This window comes from Struthio camelus, chromosome 11 (genome assembly GCF_040807025.1).
Source record: "Struthio camelus isolate bStrCam1 chromosome 11, bStrCam1.hap1, whole genome shotgun sequence".
NCBI lineage: Eukaryota > Metazoa > Chordata > Aves > Struthioniformes > Struthionidae > Struthio > Struthio camelus.
This window is the reverse complement of record NC_090952.1, coordinates 7728122-7746011: the sequence shown is the minus strand read 5'-3', so window position 1 is coordinate 7746011 and position 17890 is coordinate 7728122. Positions and strand designations below refer to the sequence as shown.

At 40.2% G+C, this 17890-nt stretch overlaps 1 long non-coding RNA gene across 1 annotated transcript in view; it reads left to right on the top strand.

Moving 5' to 3' along the window:
• Positions 1 to 17890, top strand: part of LOC138068821 (uncharacterized) — a 148902-nt gene that overhangs the window by 13581 nt on the left and 117431 nt on the right. The window contains exon 2 of the long non-coding RNA XR_011143582.1: positions 14005 to 14161. This is a non-coding gene — a long non-coding RNA (uncharacterized lncRNA). The remainder of the gene's footprint in view (positions 1 to 14004; positions 14162 to 17890) is intronic.

The following is a 17890-nucleotide window of genomic DNA, read 5'->3' as shown; positions in this document are numbered from 1 at the left end:
ACTGTACTGAAATGTTTCGTTGCTTGGCTGGTGTTGATGGATGATCAACGGGCCTGAAGCAAAGGGGGAGAGAGAGAGGACAGGTAAACGTTTGGAAGTTTTGCTAGGCTGTAGTCTTGATATTCTTAGAATAAATTGGATAGATTAGAAATTGTTATGTATATGCTTTATTCAGACAGTTGGGTGAGATTTGGAGCTCATATTCGGTTTTGGTACAACATTTCCATGGAGTTCAGGATGCTGGATTCTGGCTCCATAATGGCCTGGGGAACACGGAAAAAGAAGTAGCAAGGGATAGCTTCAAACAGGGCTGGGTCCAGCCGCCGCGCGCACAGGTTGAGAAGAGCGTGCACCATATACCTGCTCCCCTCCACATGGCCACAAGTACACGCAGACCAGTGCAGGGTTGGTGCTAAAAGTTTTAATTTGCCATGGTTTCCTAAGCTGAGACTTGAAGACAAGGAAGACAAGATGCCAAATAACAACGGCAGGACATACAGAGTCCTATCTGTTCAGAGTGGAAAGGCGAGGAGGGAGAGTAGAAAACAAGTATCTAAGAGGCAAGTATGAATTCAGACATGTGCGCTGAAGAACGTCTCTTATGGAGAAAAAAAAAGGGCAATTTTGGGTCGTATCTGAAAGATGATTATGAAACCAGCGATGCTGATGGGACATTCATAATGTGTATGCTGGGGCCTTATTTCCTGGAACAGCATAGAGGAATGTGAATAATTAGGTTTGATATTCTGGACTATCTGAATTTTTTTAGAATGGGACTTAGATAAAAAGTAATAAGGAGATTCCTTTGTAGAAGTGACAGAGATTGTCTTAATAGAGGTGAATAAAAATAAATACAAGCAGCAGAGATGGAAAAATCTTCTAATGCTCTTTCACCTCAGCCGAATCCATACTTGTCAGGGAAGGTAAGGCTTAAAAAGGAAACCCTCTGGAAAACTTTGAGAGCTGCTACTTTAATCTTCACCTTCTGAGAAGTTTCAAATATCAAGAGCAGAGAAAGAGAGAGAGAGGGACTGAGTCTCTAATTAGTGAAGGAGGCAGGTAGGACATTAATTGATTTGTTATGCTACTTCTTTGACCTGTGCTGTATTTCGGAACAATAGAAGAGCTATAATGTTCTTAGACAGCAGAGCAGAACTTTTATGTAATACCAAGTTAGAAACCTTTGATCACAAACTATTCTTGTGAATCTGCAATACCTGATACATGTTTATAATTCTGCTTTTTGTGATGTGTTTTAATTTCATTCATTTGTTCTTTGTTGAGGAATTAGTTTTACAGAGCTTGGGTTTCTTTCTTTTTTGAAGAAGTTTGGCAACTAATAAAATGAATGTGTTTCTCTTCTAATAGTGGTATAGTATAAATCCAATGACATTTATGAGAAAGTGGAATAGTCTCTTTTTGAGCATGATGCAGGTCATTATAAATCTGAAAAATACAGAAATGGGGGGAAAGAAGGTGAAAAAAGACAGAGGAAGGATTTATTTTTATCTGTCCTGCATTGCAATTTAGGGTCAAACTTACTATGTAACAGCTTCTGTCATGGCCCCACAGTCCCAGATTTCACAGTGAAACATTATACTGTCACTGCATAGTCTTTGAAAGTTGCCGTCAGTAAAGGTGTTTAATAGTGCTAAGAATCTGATTAATGACTTAGAACCAAGAGACATTTAATTTCAAGAGAGTACATACAACTAATGCTATAAAAGCAGTGTATTCACAGGATATTGTGGCAGTTAATATCTAAAACTACTGGCTTACAAAAATGTGGGGGCTTGGTCACGATCTAATCACGTAGTTGATTGTTGCAAAGGAGAACAAAAGAAAAAAGAAGGGTGTCCCCAGTATAACTTCTTTATAGCTCTATAAGCAGAATATACATTGACCAAGAATATAAACAAAATATGCAACACAAACATGCATACATATGGGGGGGTCTCAGAAAAGAAAGGACCAAAAGCTTTTAGTTCCAAACAAAAGGTCCCTGGCACTTTAAATTAAATCCATGGTGATCTTTTTTAACTTTTTTATTTGTATGAGGACTTCTTTCCCTAATCCCAGCGGCCAGTTTGAGAAGTCGTGAGACAAAGCCTGAGTTTTAGACTAAAATTAGGTATCTAGTTGTCTAAGTTCCCTGTCTAGCCAAAAAGGAAAGGCAGAGGTGATCCATCATACCTTGCGAGAGGTGGCTGAGATAACTGAGACCTAGTGTCCTGGTTAGGTGAAGTGTCCTTTGCAAGCGCCTGTCTCCACCGTCATACTGCAGTAGCAACAGAAGGATATTAGATCTCCCATTGCCTTTGCTATGCTAAGCCGTGAATAGAAAATAGCATCATTGTACTGTAAAACTATTCATGTAAACACTCTTATCTGGGCATATTGCTTTAGAGGGGATTCACCTGAAACAAAGAAAACCTCTTTCGATTTGGCAGAAAGAATGCCCACGTAGGGAAAGGGGCTTGTTTATTTGCATTGATTCAACTCAATATCTGTGTAATGAATAAAATCTTCCTGTGGGACAAGTCCATATATCAGAGCAAAGAAGTGTTGCTTCTCCTGAAACATAATGCTTCTCATCTTTGGCCAGATGGCTCAGTGTGTAAGAGCTTCAAGTCAGTTTTTATGGTAAGGGCTGTTTTTTTCTGAAATAATATTACCTATTTATTCCTCCTGACCTTGAACCATGCATATGACTGTCACTAGGCAAGATGTATGATTGCATCAACGAATAGTTTATGTAGACTGAAGACTGTGAATATTTATGTGCAGAATTAGGGAATTACTAGCATCATTTTGATATATGGAGGTAGAGGTGAAAGACTGACATTTACAATTTCTGGAGAACTCAGTTGTCTATTTGTTAATTAAGCTTTTTTGTTTCGTGGCCCTCTAAGTAGTAGAACAACAACAAAAAAAATGTGTGGGGAAAAAGAATATCCAATGCTCCTACTCTGGAAAAAACCCTCAGCCAAAATAAGTATTTGACTGTTTTGCAAGATAATGTCTAGCATGATGTAATATCAGGCACCTGGTGCAGTCACATCATCATTGGTTTTAGCTTTTCTTCATGACTAACAAAAATTAGGCAACATGTACTAAAAAAAAAAAAGATCTGTAGGCCAGATGGTTTTTGAGAACTGAATAAAGTGAGAGGTGAAGTAAGCGTTTGACAAGAATGCACACGGAGAAGATTAATCACCACTTCATGTTCTACATCCAAAATGATTGTGCCCTTGCTTGTCTGTGACATCTGATTGTGAATTAGACAGCAGGTATTCCCTTTAAGAAACACACAAACTATTCGTTTGAATGGAAGCTAATATTGGACAGATGTAAAGAATTTGGATACCTCCACATAACTCGAAAATCCACAATAAAAAAAAATTACAAGAAAGAATTAAACAGTTTGATCAGAAACTACTGTGATGGTATGCAAAAGTCAGCTGATAAACTGTCTGAAGTGCAGGATAGTACACGCTTAAAATAGTTAAGAATATTGGTCACCTCATTTTAAAGGTTATGTTGATTTTCTGGTTGGTTTGTTTTCAATAGGATTAACAGGAGTGTCCTGAAAAAATACAGGAAGCATGCAAAATGTGTCAAGTTTGAGCCATACAGGTAGCAGGCACCGGAAGCCTTAAAATACTTTAGATAATTGCTCTGAATTTTTAACTGCATGAGTGAAACGACCTGAGAGCGATGGGTATGTCTGTAAGCATGAGAGTATATATTTTCACATTTACTTGTGCTAAATACATGCACAAGTTTGCATGCATGTGGTATTTACCCCTCAGCGTGCACTGCATTTGTAAGAAGTATACATAAGCTGTGTATAATCTGTTGATCTTTCTGCATTTTAATGACAATGGTAAATACGGTGAGTTGATCTTTTTTAAAATTATAACAAACTGTTTCTTTGCATAGCTGGACCCTGATACAGGCTGAGGTCTCTCTGATAAGAATATCTTTGTTAAACATATCCTTTTGTGGCAGTTTTTCCTAAGGACCTGACGGGGTTTTTTTTTGTGCACAAAGGGTATTAAACAAAGAACACACTTAGCTTACGTATATGCAGACGGATATGGTTAGCTCCTGATACATATATATACGTAAGTGCAACATCTGACATACAAATATGAACTTATGAATTTTTATGTCCCTGATTTATATTTTCTTGTAATATTCCTTGACTATCTGAGTGCATTTAAAATCTGTCATGGCTTTTAGATTATTAATATCATTATAAAAGCAAAATGTTTTTGAGTTTTCTCATAACTTTCAGGCCTTTCAGCCCTCATTTCACGTCCTGTTTTATGGAAAGCTAGGCCAGTTTCAACAGGTTTAATTTCACATTTGGGAGAGATATGAATTAGTAGTTCAGAGACTATTTAGATAGGCCTGACCTTAGTTGACTCAGTGGTATATTACTTTCTGCATAATGAAGGAGGAAAAGAAAGGAGAAATACTGCCAAATACTTAAAAATGATGAAGATTTCAGCTTGGAACTTCTAGAAATGCCTTAGAATAAGACACAAACATTTCTATAGTTACGTATATTTTGTCTCGGTGACCTCATATCAGATACGAAAAGTAAGAAAAAAATAGTTTTCTAGCTGTCAGGAACTCTTTTCCTTAGGATCTGAGGGCTACACAGCTCATTCCTTGTGTACCACTGTTGCTAATAAAGTGGTAAGCTCCAAGTTAGGTTTGTCCTTTGAACAAAAAGAACTTGGGTTTGCTTGTTCTGTCTTTCTGGATTAAACAGGATTTGCAATGGCGTAGTGATTGCATTTGAACAGCAGAAAGGAAATAACTTTGGTGTTTAGCAACTTAAGAATGATCTCTCTTTAGGTGTAAGCTTCTTCCAGGTGCTTGTGATTGTAGAAGTGGCGTACGAACTGCCCTTGATCATCTCGGCTGGCATTCTGCCTCCGGTGCTGGGAATACAGTGCAAGAAATAGGACAGCTGGTATTTTCAGAACTTCTCCATCGGAAATGTTCTTTCCTAATATCTGGTAATTCCTAATATCTGGGAGAATTTTTTTTTTTCCTATTCTAAGCCTTCTCCTGTGTTTGAAAAATATTTTATTTCTTAGTAATGTCGCCTTTGGTGTTCTTATTTTTGATAAAATATTTGGTTCTTTCTGTATACTGCTATACTCTTGGTCCTAATTATGTTATGGGGCGTTAGGTGCTCCTGGAAGAAGTAGATAAACATGCTTTAGGCAGCAGCGGCAGCACGTGCTCACTGTGCTCTCCAGCCAACATTCCTCCACTCTGACCTGAGGACCACCTCTGGAGATAAGAGTCCCCTCTTATCACCAAGTCCTCGCTCTCTCTGCCAAGACTGTTAGCAAAAAGGACATTTAGAGCCAACAGTGTAGATAGTTTTGTAAAGCGGATGCATGTTCACCAGAAACTGAGATCACTAGAGTGATTTCATATAGACCACCAGAAATTATATATTGTACGATATTTATGTTCCCGTTTCACCTAGGGCTTGAACCCTGAAGAACTGGCAAGTTATCAATTCTGTAACTTATTTGTTTCCTCAAGACCTGGCACTTATTTAACGGCTTCTATCTGAAGTATATCATGAATCACACACCAGAAGCGCTTTGTAAATTGGTGGATGTTGCTCTTGCTTTAAAAATTGAACCTTAGAACTGTCATATGTTTTCTAAAAACCACCTAGCATTTGAACTGCTGTCTCTGCTGTATTCTTATGTGAGGTATTCAAGTTACAAAATGAAGAATATTCTTCGTGTGACTAACTATCTGCCCAAATCACAACTACATTTTTTTCCTTCACAGGTAGCTCACGTGGTAATTGCTGGTTTTCAGTTGTCAAAAATCACTGCCATACAATCAGAGGGGTGGCTGAGAGAAAATGTCTCAAAAGTTTAGTTCTTGTGATTTGTTCGTACATTTTTCAGTAGCAACATAAAATAGCAACACAGGTTCTTCTAGTGACAAATTTTCCTGACTAACTCTGTGGACAGCTCTTTCCATTATGTTCACGAAAAGATTAAAAATTGGGTAATCGTTTCTCAATGAATCAGCCTGTACTTTCCAGTCCTGCTTGCTATCGTTTTCCCAGCATGACCTTAAAACATTTTATAATTTTATTTCATGTATCTGTCTGAGTATAAAACTATGCTCATGCATCAGTTAACACTCCTTGACTGAGAAGGTCGATGTTTTGGCAGGACTGGGTGTTGATGTCTTTATGGATGGAAAATTTTGGTTTTACGTTATATCAGTAACTCTACAAGATGTGATATTGGGATTTAGGGATCTAATCTCTTGGAGAATGATGGATGAAAGCCAACTCTGTTCTTGCTAGAGTTTTGAAAGAAAGGCTGACTTTTGTGACATATGCAAGTGCTATTTAGTTGTTTGCTTGAAACGGAAGGTCTGAAGAACAAGAAAATTGACGTTTTTATCCTGGCTGTAGCATGTATATTTATAAAATATCCACTTTCTCTTTACATTTCATTTTTAAAGTAAGACTGATATAAGTCTAAATTTTGAAATATGTTTTCCTTGGAATAGGATGTTGTGGAGTACTTATTCCCTTAAAGTCTGCATCTACAGACTCACAATACAGAGAAAATAAATCCTGCCTCCATTCAATGTTTGACGCAAAACTCTGACCATTTCACTTTTGCTATGGGAACACGACGGGCTTTTTTTCCTCTTTTCAAGACACCAGTGCCACTGGCTCAAGGCAGAAGCTGGGCTACAACCCCGCTGTGCTGTGGGGTCAGGGAGCTCCACAAAGCCTGAAGTCGGGCTGCCAACACAACGGTCTTAGTGTTTCCATGACGTTTTGTAGCCCACAGCACTAAATCCCAAGTTTCCCCTTCACGGCATTAGAAATGATGTCTTAATTTACCAGCCTTAAGAAAGCTATTTTTTCTCTCTTTATTTGTAACAGTTTTTTGAATTTTAAATCAGAACAATGTAAGAATAAGTCCTACAATAATGTAAAAATGTCCTACAAGCTTCCCATTTAAACTTGAAAATAAGCTGGCCTGAGCCTTTCTAAAGCAGGCACTGACAAGACTATTCCATCTTAAATGCTTTCTGTTTTAAAAATACTCTACCTAGGGAAAAAAAACCCCATATATATATAATGTGGTTTTTAAAACTTCATTGGTCTTTTTAAAGCGATAGGCATCTGTTGTTGAGCATGCTGAGATGAACAGGGAAAGTCTTCGCTGGTAATTACCGTTTTAGCACTTATGTCGCATTCAAGATACGTTCCCCTGACTTGGGAGGTGGGTAAATAAAGACCTAGACTGCCCCTCGCCCGCCGGGGGCAGGATAGGCAGGGAAGAGCGAGGCAGAGCCCGGTTTCGGGGTCGGCGGGTTGCCGTTTTCAGCGCGGTGCTCAGACCGCTCGATCCCATCGCGCGTGCGGGTACTGGTGCGTTGAGCCCTGCAGAGAGCTAATCGTTGCAGGATTTCCAGCGTCTGAGTTCACGGTACCGTTAATTACCGTGCAGCAGCCTGGCTATTCCAAGACAATTAAGAGATACGAAGAGAATTGGTGGAAGAGTGAATCAGGGGTCACAGTCTAGTTCACCATCCAGCCAGCCGGTGCTCGGCCTGATAAATGAAAACATACCGAGTTGCAGAGAGGCCAAAAAACGTCTTGATTAAATAATTAGAGCTTGGACGTTTTTCGGCCGGCCGGGTTGTCTTGGCCGAGAGCGGGCGGCAGTCGTTTCTGAACAAACACGATGGAGACCCGCGTGGCCGCGGGTTCGCGCCTCGGCCGCCGGCCGGGCCCGGGGGGGCCCCGCGGCGACGGGCCCCCGGGGGGGAAGGGGAGGCGGGGGGCTGCGTTCGGCCCCCACGTCTGCCGCCCCGCGGGCCGTCCTGGGGCAGCTGCCCGCCCGCCGGGGCCTGGAGGCGCCGGGGCGGCCTGCGGCGAGGTCCCGCTGCCCCTGCGGCTCCTCCCGTCCCTGGGCGCTGGGGGAAGGAAATGGCCGTCGGTGTAAACCAGCTCTTTATTTTTTTAACAGCGTTGTTGAAACCTCCTCTTTCCCGTTCGGGTGCCAGGGGCCCAGGCTGCTGCGCGAGCACTGGCCGAGGCCGTTTTACCGTTCAGGACCTCGCGCCGCGTTAAAAGGTTTGTTGGCTTTCGGAGAGCGTTTGCCGTCATTGTTGAGGAATGCATAAAACCTGGTGTCAATAAGCTTAATTGGTGTGAAGGCCTGATTGGGCTTGGGGGAGAGGTGTAGGTATTGCCTCCTGCTGCCCCCCTCCCCGTAAAGAGGCCTGGCAGCTCGGCGGGCGCTGCCCGGGGTGCGTGAGCGCGAACCCGAAAGGAAAAGCGCAGGTAGCGGCGGCTGGTGGCCGTCGGCTCCGCGGGGCAGCGCCTGGGGGCGACGAAGCGGGGACACCAGAGCTGGTGTCGTGAGAGAGGGGGAGGCGTTTGGGGCTCCTAGGGAGAAGCTCGCTGGCCGAGCTGGAGAGTCTTGGTATGGCTTAACCTTCCTAGGAAGACACTTCCATGTGCATTTGATTAAGAAGAAAACAGGCCGGACGAGCGGAAAATAACAGTCCATCTCAAAGAAAATTCCAGTGGGCCAGAGCTGTTAGCTGGCTCCAGATAGAAAGGCTGGGCTGTTCTAAGTAATCTGCTTTTTAGAGGTAAGCAAAAAAGGGGACCAGTCTACACTTCAGGGGATAAGAAATTACAGGGCAGCAGAGCTGCTAGAGGGGAAAAAAAAAAAACAACCTAAAGCTGATGCATTTGCTTTTATAAATGCAGCTTGTTTGCCAGAACTCTGCAATTGGATTAAACTCAAAGCATATGTTCTCTGACTTCAGGATTATCCCACACTGTGCTGCATCCATCAGCTCTGCTCTCTTCTTAGCAAAACAGCTCAAGTTCTCCAAAGCGACAGAATCACACGTCTACAGTCCAGCAGTCGTTGCACCACTTGCAACTCGTTCCTCAAATTCCCTTTTTCTCTTTTGTCTGTTTTTTTTTTCCTGTAGAGATCCTTCCTGACTTCTTCCTTTTTCTGTCTGATGCCTTTAATATCTTTTCCTTGTTATCTCGCTGCTGAGAAGTGACTCCTGTGACATGTCCAGTGCTTTTTCACATAACCCCCCCCCTGTGTTCTCCCCCTTGCTTCCTGCCTGCTTGGGAGAGGCTTGTTAGAAATACCCCCCAAAATTAATTTTATTCTTTCATCTATCTTCTTTCCTCTGATGTGTACAAAAAACTTAACAACAATAGGCTTCTGAATTCCTGAGATCTGCTGCTTTTAGTACGGCTCAATACTTTTTACTGTTTCCTTGCTGTTTTCAGTCTTGTTTTGATTGTAAGCTCTGGATGAGAGACAGTCTTTTTATTAGAATCGTATAAAAACGAGGACAGTGAGATCTTGGTTTGTGCTTAAGGCCCTTGATGAATTCTAAGTTATTGATAATGAAATAATTCAGCACAGTGCAATTCATCTGCCTGTGTAGGGTGTTTGCTACAATCAGTGTTTTGGCCCTAGTTCTTGGTGAATCCTTAAAGAAGATTAATATTTCCCAATCAAACATATAGCACACTGACTGAATTTCAGGTTGGCTCCTAATCTGTATAACTGGCATGAAATCTAGGATGGCTGGGAGCCCAAATCCTTTTTGGCTTAGTGTCTGTGGTCCTGCTGATTATCTGCCTAACGAAGTAGGTGGAGGCAATCTCTGTGTCATCCTGCAACCGTGTAAAGTTCTTCAGTAAACGTCTCTCTGGGAAAGTGGGTTGGAAACATTGAGGTGAAATGTTTCTTTTCAGTAGGAATCTACTGCTTTGTGGAAACCTGAGGGTGTTACAGAAGATCGTTTTCAATGAATTTACTAGCTTTAAAATAACGCAGAGAAAAAAAATTGAAAAAGTCTGTGATCATTCTTACTGTTTTAAGAATGAAAGACTCCAGGCTTCTTTCCTCTTGAAAGTGAAACTAGTTGCATTAGGGCAATTGTATTTACATGTAAATGTTTATGCTATTTTTTTGTGTCAGTTTTGATCTATGAAAATTTGAGGCTTTGAGTTTTTATTTTGATTTGGGATAGGAAAATTTTTATTTTTAAATTGGTGGCACTGCATCTTGCTAATTCTAGTAAATGATGTTGGGAATACTAGATTTGCTGCAGTTACATGAATATGCTTCTTTGAATACAGAACCTTATTCCTGCCAATGACACAAACTGTTGGTGATACAGATTTTTTTATCTGTTTTTATGCTCTACTTTAATTTTATCAGATTGATTTGTCTCATCTGCACATGCATCTCTTCTCAAAATTTCATTTACCAGAACTGTTCAGTGTTCTGAGCAGACCTCTCTATCCTTTTGCTTTGGCTATGTGCCATGTGCCCGTTGTACTGACCTTGGAGACTGCCACTCTTTCAGCTGTCAGCTTCCATACTGTAGATCAATTATCCTAAATGAATGACAAGACATTGCAGCATAACTGGGAGCTATTTCCATGTTATGTGCATAAGATTATGGCTGCTATGATAGGTATTTGGGTTTAGCTTCAGTTGCATGTGGAAGGCATGATATTTCTGTGTCCCTCTCCTCCTGTGCTGTTCCTCATGTCTGATTCAGGATAGGTTTCAGAATCAAGGGCGAAAAAAGAAACACGCAATTAGGAATTATTATTATATTTAAATTAAGAGAGAAAAATAATCAAAATAATGGTTTAGCAAGTAGAAGTGCACTATTTGGGACACCCTTCTCTTGGAGTAACTGTCGCACCATTAGACTCGTATAGACTCCAGTGCATTAATATCATCTGAGACTCTCTTGAACAGAAATAATGTAGTAAACAATTGTGGTAAACAGGCTGCATGTCTTACAGCTCCAGGAGAGTTTGCTGTTATGCAAAGTTTCAGGTTGCACATTGGTAATTCGAGATCTGCATATCCAAATGATCCAACACCCCCATCCTTCCTGGTGGCTGGGTAAGTTTCGGATCCAGAACTGAGGGCCAAGTTAGACGCTGATGGTGGGAACAGTGGAGTCGAGCTGAAGGGAAGGAGGCGGGGGTTTAGAAACCCAAGAAAGGAATTGGAAGCAGGCCGGGAGCTAAAAGCAAAAGCCTGGAGTGCTGAGCAGGTGAAGTACACTCAGAAGTCCTATTGCCTGAATAGCTGTATCAGCAGCATGGCCAGCGTTCACTCTAACGCATGCCACAGCGTGGGCTTTTAGCATAGATGTAACTTACAGTTAATCAGCTGTAAGTCATGGGAGCTGAGATCCTGGGGACTGATCGCCAAGGGTAAAGCATAAACTGGTGGGATCTATCTAAAAGAGGTGGAAAGAAACCAGAAGGTGGCAAAAGACTGAGAGGAGCAGCCACGAGTGTGGCCCAAGAATGGAGTGGTGAAAGGGCTCCACAAGACACAGAGCAGCATGAGAAAGCAAGACTGGAAGTCGTGCATGATTAACCTACTTGCTGTTTTCTCATTGTGTTCTGGAAACTTGACTTTATAAACTGAATTAAGCCAAAGAAATATCTATTTTGTATTATCAATCTCTTCTCCATATGGAAGCAACTCGGACCAAAGAGTAATATTTTGAATTCTTTTAAAGTGCTGTTGTACTGCATTAATATCTCTCATAACCATTTTCTTTTTTTTTTTCATCATAAATGACTAATTTACTAGGCAGTCAGCTTTCATGACTATTGCAGGCTTCTAAATTGCTTATTTTGCCAAGAAGTGGCTGTTACTGGATCAGAGAACCCTGACTGGCGAGTAAGGAGGGAATTCTTCCTAATAAATATTCCTTCTGGGTAGAGAGTGCCTCTACACTGGAAGCAGGAGAATATTTCTGAGAATTGTGCTAACAGTGTTTGGACTTACTAGTGAAGTCAAAATTGTTAGAAGCGCTTTACAATGCCTGCTTTGTGAAGATGTTCTTTATGATAGAAATCTAAAGGATATTTATAGCTTTTTTTTTTTTCTGATAGGGAAGGAAACTTGCAATATGTGATATTAAGGAGGAATTCAGGCTTATTAATACAGTATCTGTAGTGAAGTGTGATTCATGTTGCAGTCTGATGTACTTCTGAGGTTTTTCTGAACTGTCATTTCTGAAACTGCCTAGAGAAAAGGAAAGACTTTCTTCTCATTTTTTGTCAGTTTTACATTAATATAATTATACGGCTCTCAAGGGATTTACTCCTGTTGTCGCCAGTCCAGAGAGATACAGGTGACCCATAAGGCAATAAGAAATTCCACTTCCTTCAGCCTGAGTTCAGATCCCTCAGACAGGTAGATGAAGAAAGATAATGGAAAGGAGCACTCAAAGAAAAGCATGAAAATCATGTTTGGGTCTTTTTGGAGAAAATGAGAGCGGGGCTGCTCTGAAGGGGCTGTAATAAGAGTTGTTTCATAGAGGAGGGGTGGCAGGGGGTGGGACATGCACTCTCCCAGATTTTGATTTAAACCTGAGCACAATGGTGAGGCACCTGTTGAGAGCTGAAAGCTTTTGTAGAGATTTTGGCGCTAATTGTCGCCTCGCAGCTGGAGGATTATGTGTAACCTGAGCATTTAGCGCTGAAGTTCTTACAGCAGCCTTGACAAGCATTGAAGGGAAAAGTTCTTTTTTTCCTTTTTTTTCTTTCTTTTTTTCTCCTCCTGTGGTTAATACCACAAAACGGTGTTTCATAAAGTTCGTCTTTAATCTCACCTTGCTGTGTGCCCTTTCAAGAAAGGGGACTACAGTATGCGAACAAAGTCACCGCAAATGCGAGGATGTTTTTTTCGTGTAGAAAGTAACTGTCATTGCATTGAATATTACGTCATATGCAGAACTGAGTCAGATCTTCTGTTCCTGTGCAGTTGACCCATGTGTTTTTTTCTTCTATATTCTTAAAATACTTTCTGTTCTGTGAACGCAATCTAAATTGATCCTCTGTTGGCTAGAATTGTTGATCTAATAGATAGTAGACTAGATAATGGATCATTTTTATGCCCATTCACTTCAGTGGGCCGCATCAGGAGCAGTGCCTTTGAGTATGATGTGAATTTACTCTTTCCCCCCCCCCCTTGTCACAAGAAAAACCAAATGCCATAATTTGCTTCTCCTTTCTTTACTCTTAACTAGAAATAACTTTGGTAATTCCTGAAGATTTACATTAAAGAGATTAAAGATTACATTAATGATTTACATTAAGATTTACCTTAGAAAATTGTCATATATAACAAATTAATTGGGACTTGGTTTGACTAATTCAGAGTTCAGGCTTCTTAATTTACCACTGCCTAGACTTATCCCCCCTTTTAACGAGGGGGGGGGAAAAAAGTTAACCCCTTCTAACGTTTCTTACATGTGCACTGCAACATATGTTCTTAGAGAACATTCAATATGGTATACTTTGCAAGTAAATCATAATAAAAATAAAATACTAGTTGCTCTCATTATCTACTCTATATTTTCCTAATTTAATCAATCTATACTAAAAATCATTGTGGAAGCACTGAGAAAAATAACAACTAAAGAATACTGCTTCCTCTAAAGTTCTCTCTCTAAAAGAGAGTATGAACATATGAACTGTGTAAACAAACATTTATTGAATAACAATTTTGGTAATGTTAAAGGCATTGCAGCATTAGGTTAAAACATTAGGAATTTGTATCTGACTGTCTTGTCTATACTCTTGATAACATAGGATTGTTCCATGAAGCGTTTTTATTTCCTCTACAATATAGGACTATGAATAGTTTAGTTCCTGTCTGAAAAAATTGGGTTTGGATAATATTTTTTGTTTGTTTGTTTAAAAATGATAAAAAGATAACTTAAAACAATCTTATAAATCAATGGAACGGCACTGAGTTGCTTACGTAACTGTAACATATGCTCCTAGCTTGAACATCCTGCATTTTTTAATCTCCATTCAGGTTTTCAAAAGGAAAAATATCCCAGCCTTTTAAAGCATTAACTAATACTGAATTTTGCCTTATCTAGGTTCAGACATATTAAGGAAGAAAACATTTCTACTGTGAAGAACTGCATGTTGACTTTATAAAACTTATTGATGTAGAAAATGATAACATCTTAGATGAATAAGAGGGCCGAAGAAAAAAACCTTCCATGATGTACTTCATCTGTGGCTTGTACAAAGGTAAGACGCAACAATCTCCTCAGAAGTGGAAAAACTAGAGAGCTTATCTTGAATATTTCAGTGAAAGAACTAACTTTGCAACATACTTGCTTTTGTGGTTTACACTATTCAAAAGAAAAGAATGTGTTATTTGTAATGGTCATCCAGCAACCTTTAAACAACTTCTTGAAAATACAGAAATTATCTGATTTCACTGAGTTATCCTCTTCTTGTTCATGTTTGGTAATTTCTAGTGGAACCCACAGCTTTGTAAACTGGTAGATGTGCTTTATTCCAGAGAATAATGCCCCATTTTATCTGCACAGTTAGTGATAAATCAAAAGGGAAAAAATCCATTTCAGTGTGGTAATTGCATCAACTTGTATTATTTTAGCTCAGCACGGTTGCAAATATAAATATCCTTGAAGGAACCAGGCAAAAAAGATACATGCACATGCAACATTTTTAAAAGACGTGGTCACTTGCTTGTATTAAAAATTGCTAATATATAGGTCTGGAAATACTTAGAGCTTTCGTATTTTTGAACGATTGACTAACTCGCTTAAAAAAAAATAAAAAGCAAAGTGGTGAAAGGAAATCTTCTGTTGTTGAAGAAATGTAAAAGTAACATTTTTGGCAGGCCACTTTGGGTGATGTCATTCTACAGAATGTGCTAAAGTCTGTTATTTTACAGCAGGAACTGATTTCTCAAGGCAGGCAGAGTCTATGGGCACTTAGTGTTGCTCTCAACTTTAGCCAGCCAAGATCTGTGCTTTTTTACACCTCGTTTGATGGTAATAAACCATGCACACTTTTAAACATGGGACCCAAAGGCCTTTTTCATATGCGGGTACGTATATACACACGCACACACACACACATACACATACATGCGTGCACACACACGCACATATGTGTATCTTAAAGATCTTTTGCACAGTTTATTGTGTGGGTTTATCTCTTGGCTGAAGATGCGCTCGTTGCTAGCGTTAAGTATTTGTTGCCTCCTGCAGCGGTTTCTGGCAGAGGATAACACTGAAAGTAGTATCGCGTTTGGGAAGGCGGGGGAGATGTATTTTTCCGTATTGCCAGTTTCTCTCAAGGTGACAATGCTTTGCTGTTTCTCCCCAGATGCTTGCTAATACTTAGTCAATAGGATATCAGAGTGCTTGCAATTCAGTGTATGTTTGTTTTTTCCATGAGTAAAAATAGATCTCAGCTCTGAACTACATAAACCTGAGTCCAAACCTTTGGTTAACTGCAAAGAGCTCTATTGAATTTAAAGCATTAAGTAGTAAAAGGATTAGATAGGTTGTGTTGAAATTATCCAAGAGGGAGCATGAATTAGGTGGTCTTTGGAGGATTTAGGGATTGTCCAGTTAAGAGCCAATAAATGTAGTTCACTTGTGTGCTAACATAAGGGAATATTTGTATCTGTTAAATTTTATATGACTACTTTTATGATACCATCTGCTCCATCTCATCTATTTGGACCACTTAGCCTAGTCATATAGTAGTACAGATACTTTAAAACAAAATTGTAAAGAATACAGCATTAGCAGAGAATACTTGGGACCTGATTCTGTTCTTCGTTATGCTGGAGCAATATTGTGGACTGTGAATGGAATGACATGTAACTTGGGATAAGAGTCACCTTAAGATTATTGCATCTGAAAGAAAATTACTGATTATTCTTCACTTACATTCTTTTCTCCCTATATTTTACTTCTGGTGAGAAATACCACTGCAGTAGTCTGAGTTAAATTTTTGTTTCTAGTGGTATATTTAAAATAATGGTTTATTGTTCAAGATTTCAAGGTCTTTTGTCTCCCGGCCAGGTTAGCTTCTTATTTTTCTGTACTAGCTTGGGAGTGTTGCTTTGGAACTTAATGTTGCAGGGAAATCTCTAAATCCACTAAGCAATATCTATCTGAAAAACGTCTAGAAAGCAAATCCATGATAGCCTCTTAAGTTTTGTGAAGTCTTATGTCTGTCAACAAAATGCATATATTTCATCTAAGCTCCATGGACACTTTTTCACTTTAAAGATAACATTATGTAATATTATGTAGTTTTAAGATAAGTTGATCCTAATGCTGAAAACGGTATTTTGGAAGACTTGTGTCTGCAGGCATATTATGCTAACTTGTTGGCTGTGGAACCATGGAAGAATAGCAATTTTATTATAGGTGGACCTGCTGAACCGTCTTTTATTAAGTTTGCCTGACACATCCCATTAGAAGACCCTTTTCAGTTGCTTAAATCTTTTCCAAACATTAACTATTTGGGCTGAAATTTTCCATGCTACTTGCCCATCCCAATCTGATATTCGTTTTATTTTTAATGCTTAAGCCAAAACAGTTCAGCTAGTTCTGGGAACAAGGCTAAAGAAAAATATATTACTTTGCAGTGTTAAATTCTGGCTTGTTTGGGAGTGTTTTTGTTTGGTTCTTTTTTTTGCTTGTTTCTAAACTCTAGGAGTTCTCTATTTCAGTATAGAAAGCTGACATTTACTTTTGGGGTTGTATCTTCTGCTACTCAGTGAAAATCTACAGATGCTTGGCCCAGTTATTAGACACTAGAAAACTTCTTGGTTCACACATGCCCAGTAGAGGCTCCACAGATTTTATCAAGTAGAATCACTGTACAGTCTGTCTTTTCCATGCCTTCGTAACTCAGACAAGACTGTTCCCTGTGGAATGACAAGAACATGCTCCGCCTCAAGCCTCAACGAGCAAAGCCAACATGTTGCTGCAATTCTGACTTCCAGCTGCTTCAGGTCAAGGTGGGGCAGACAAAGGGAATGAGAAGGGGCAGCCCCATTCTCTTGCTCTTGTCACTCATTTCCTCTTTGGCCACTTAGATGCATGAAAGTGGAGCAGAGAAGAGTTGAAATTGGAGGGAAGGATAGACAGGGGTTTAGAGAAGAAGCCTCGGGGGGCATGGAAACAGAGAGGATGGAAAGAAGGGAGCCAAGGGGGAAATATGGGTGTGGTCTGGGACAAGCAGGCTCAAACTAAAAGATGGAGATGTTGAGGAAGATGAGACTAGAGGAAATCAGAACTGAAACTGTAGGCATTGTGAGGAAGGGCTGGGAGCAATTTGGCAGGAGGAAGAGAAACACTGAACGAGGGTTAGAGAAAATTGCATTAGGTGGGCAAGGAAACTGGGATTTGAAATGTGGAGAGTATCAAGATGGAAAGGACAAGGGCTATAGATCTTATGCACAGTCAAGTTGCAGGGAAGAAGTCAAGACCAGCTGGATAAAAAGCTGATGGGAAGGGTGAGAAAGTCTGTAGGGCTGAGCTGGATAGGTCAGAGGGAGTCAGAATGAGCGCATGGGTACTGGCTAGGTCAGAAAACTGGGATGGATAATGAATTATCTGGACTCTGTCATCATTTATCATGCTTATGAGCCTAGAAGAAGGAGCTAGAGAGAGAGAGAAGAAAATGAAGCCGTTTTGAAAATGTAGTAAAGAAAAGATTCATCTGCATCAAGGGAAAGGGTAAATGCGCAGAATTTTGGGCATCCCAATGCTTATGCTCCGCTTCGGAGCCCAGAATGAAAATGGGAGATTCCTGACTCACCATTCCTCTGCTACCAGCAAATATCTACCAAGCTGTTGGGAAAGTGCGTGCTAACCCCTTTCATTGCAGCGTACATGGGGGACAGCTACCTACTGTTACTGTCAGTTACTCTTAGCTCAAATGGCAGAGGTCTGCATGGTGGATCTAAAGGTTGTAACTGCC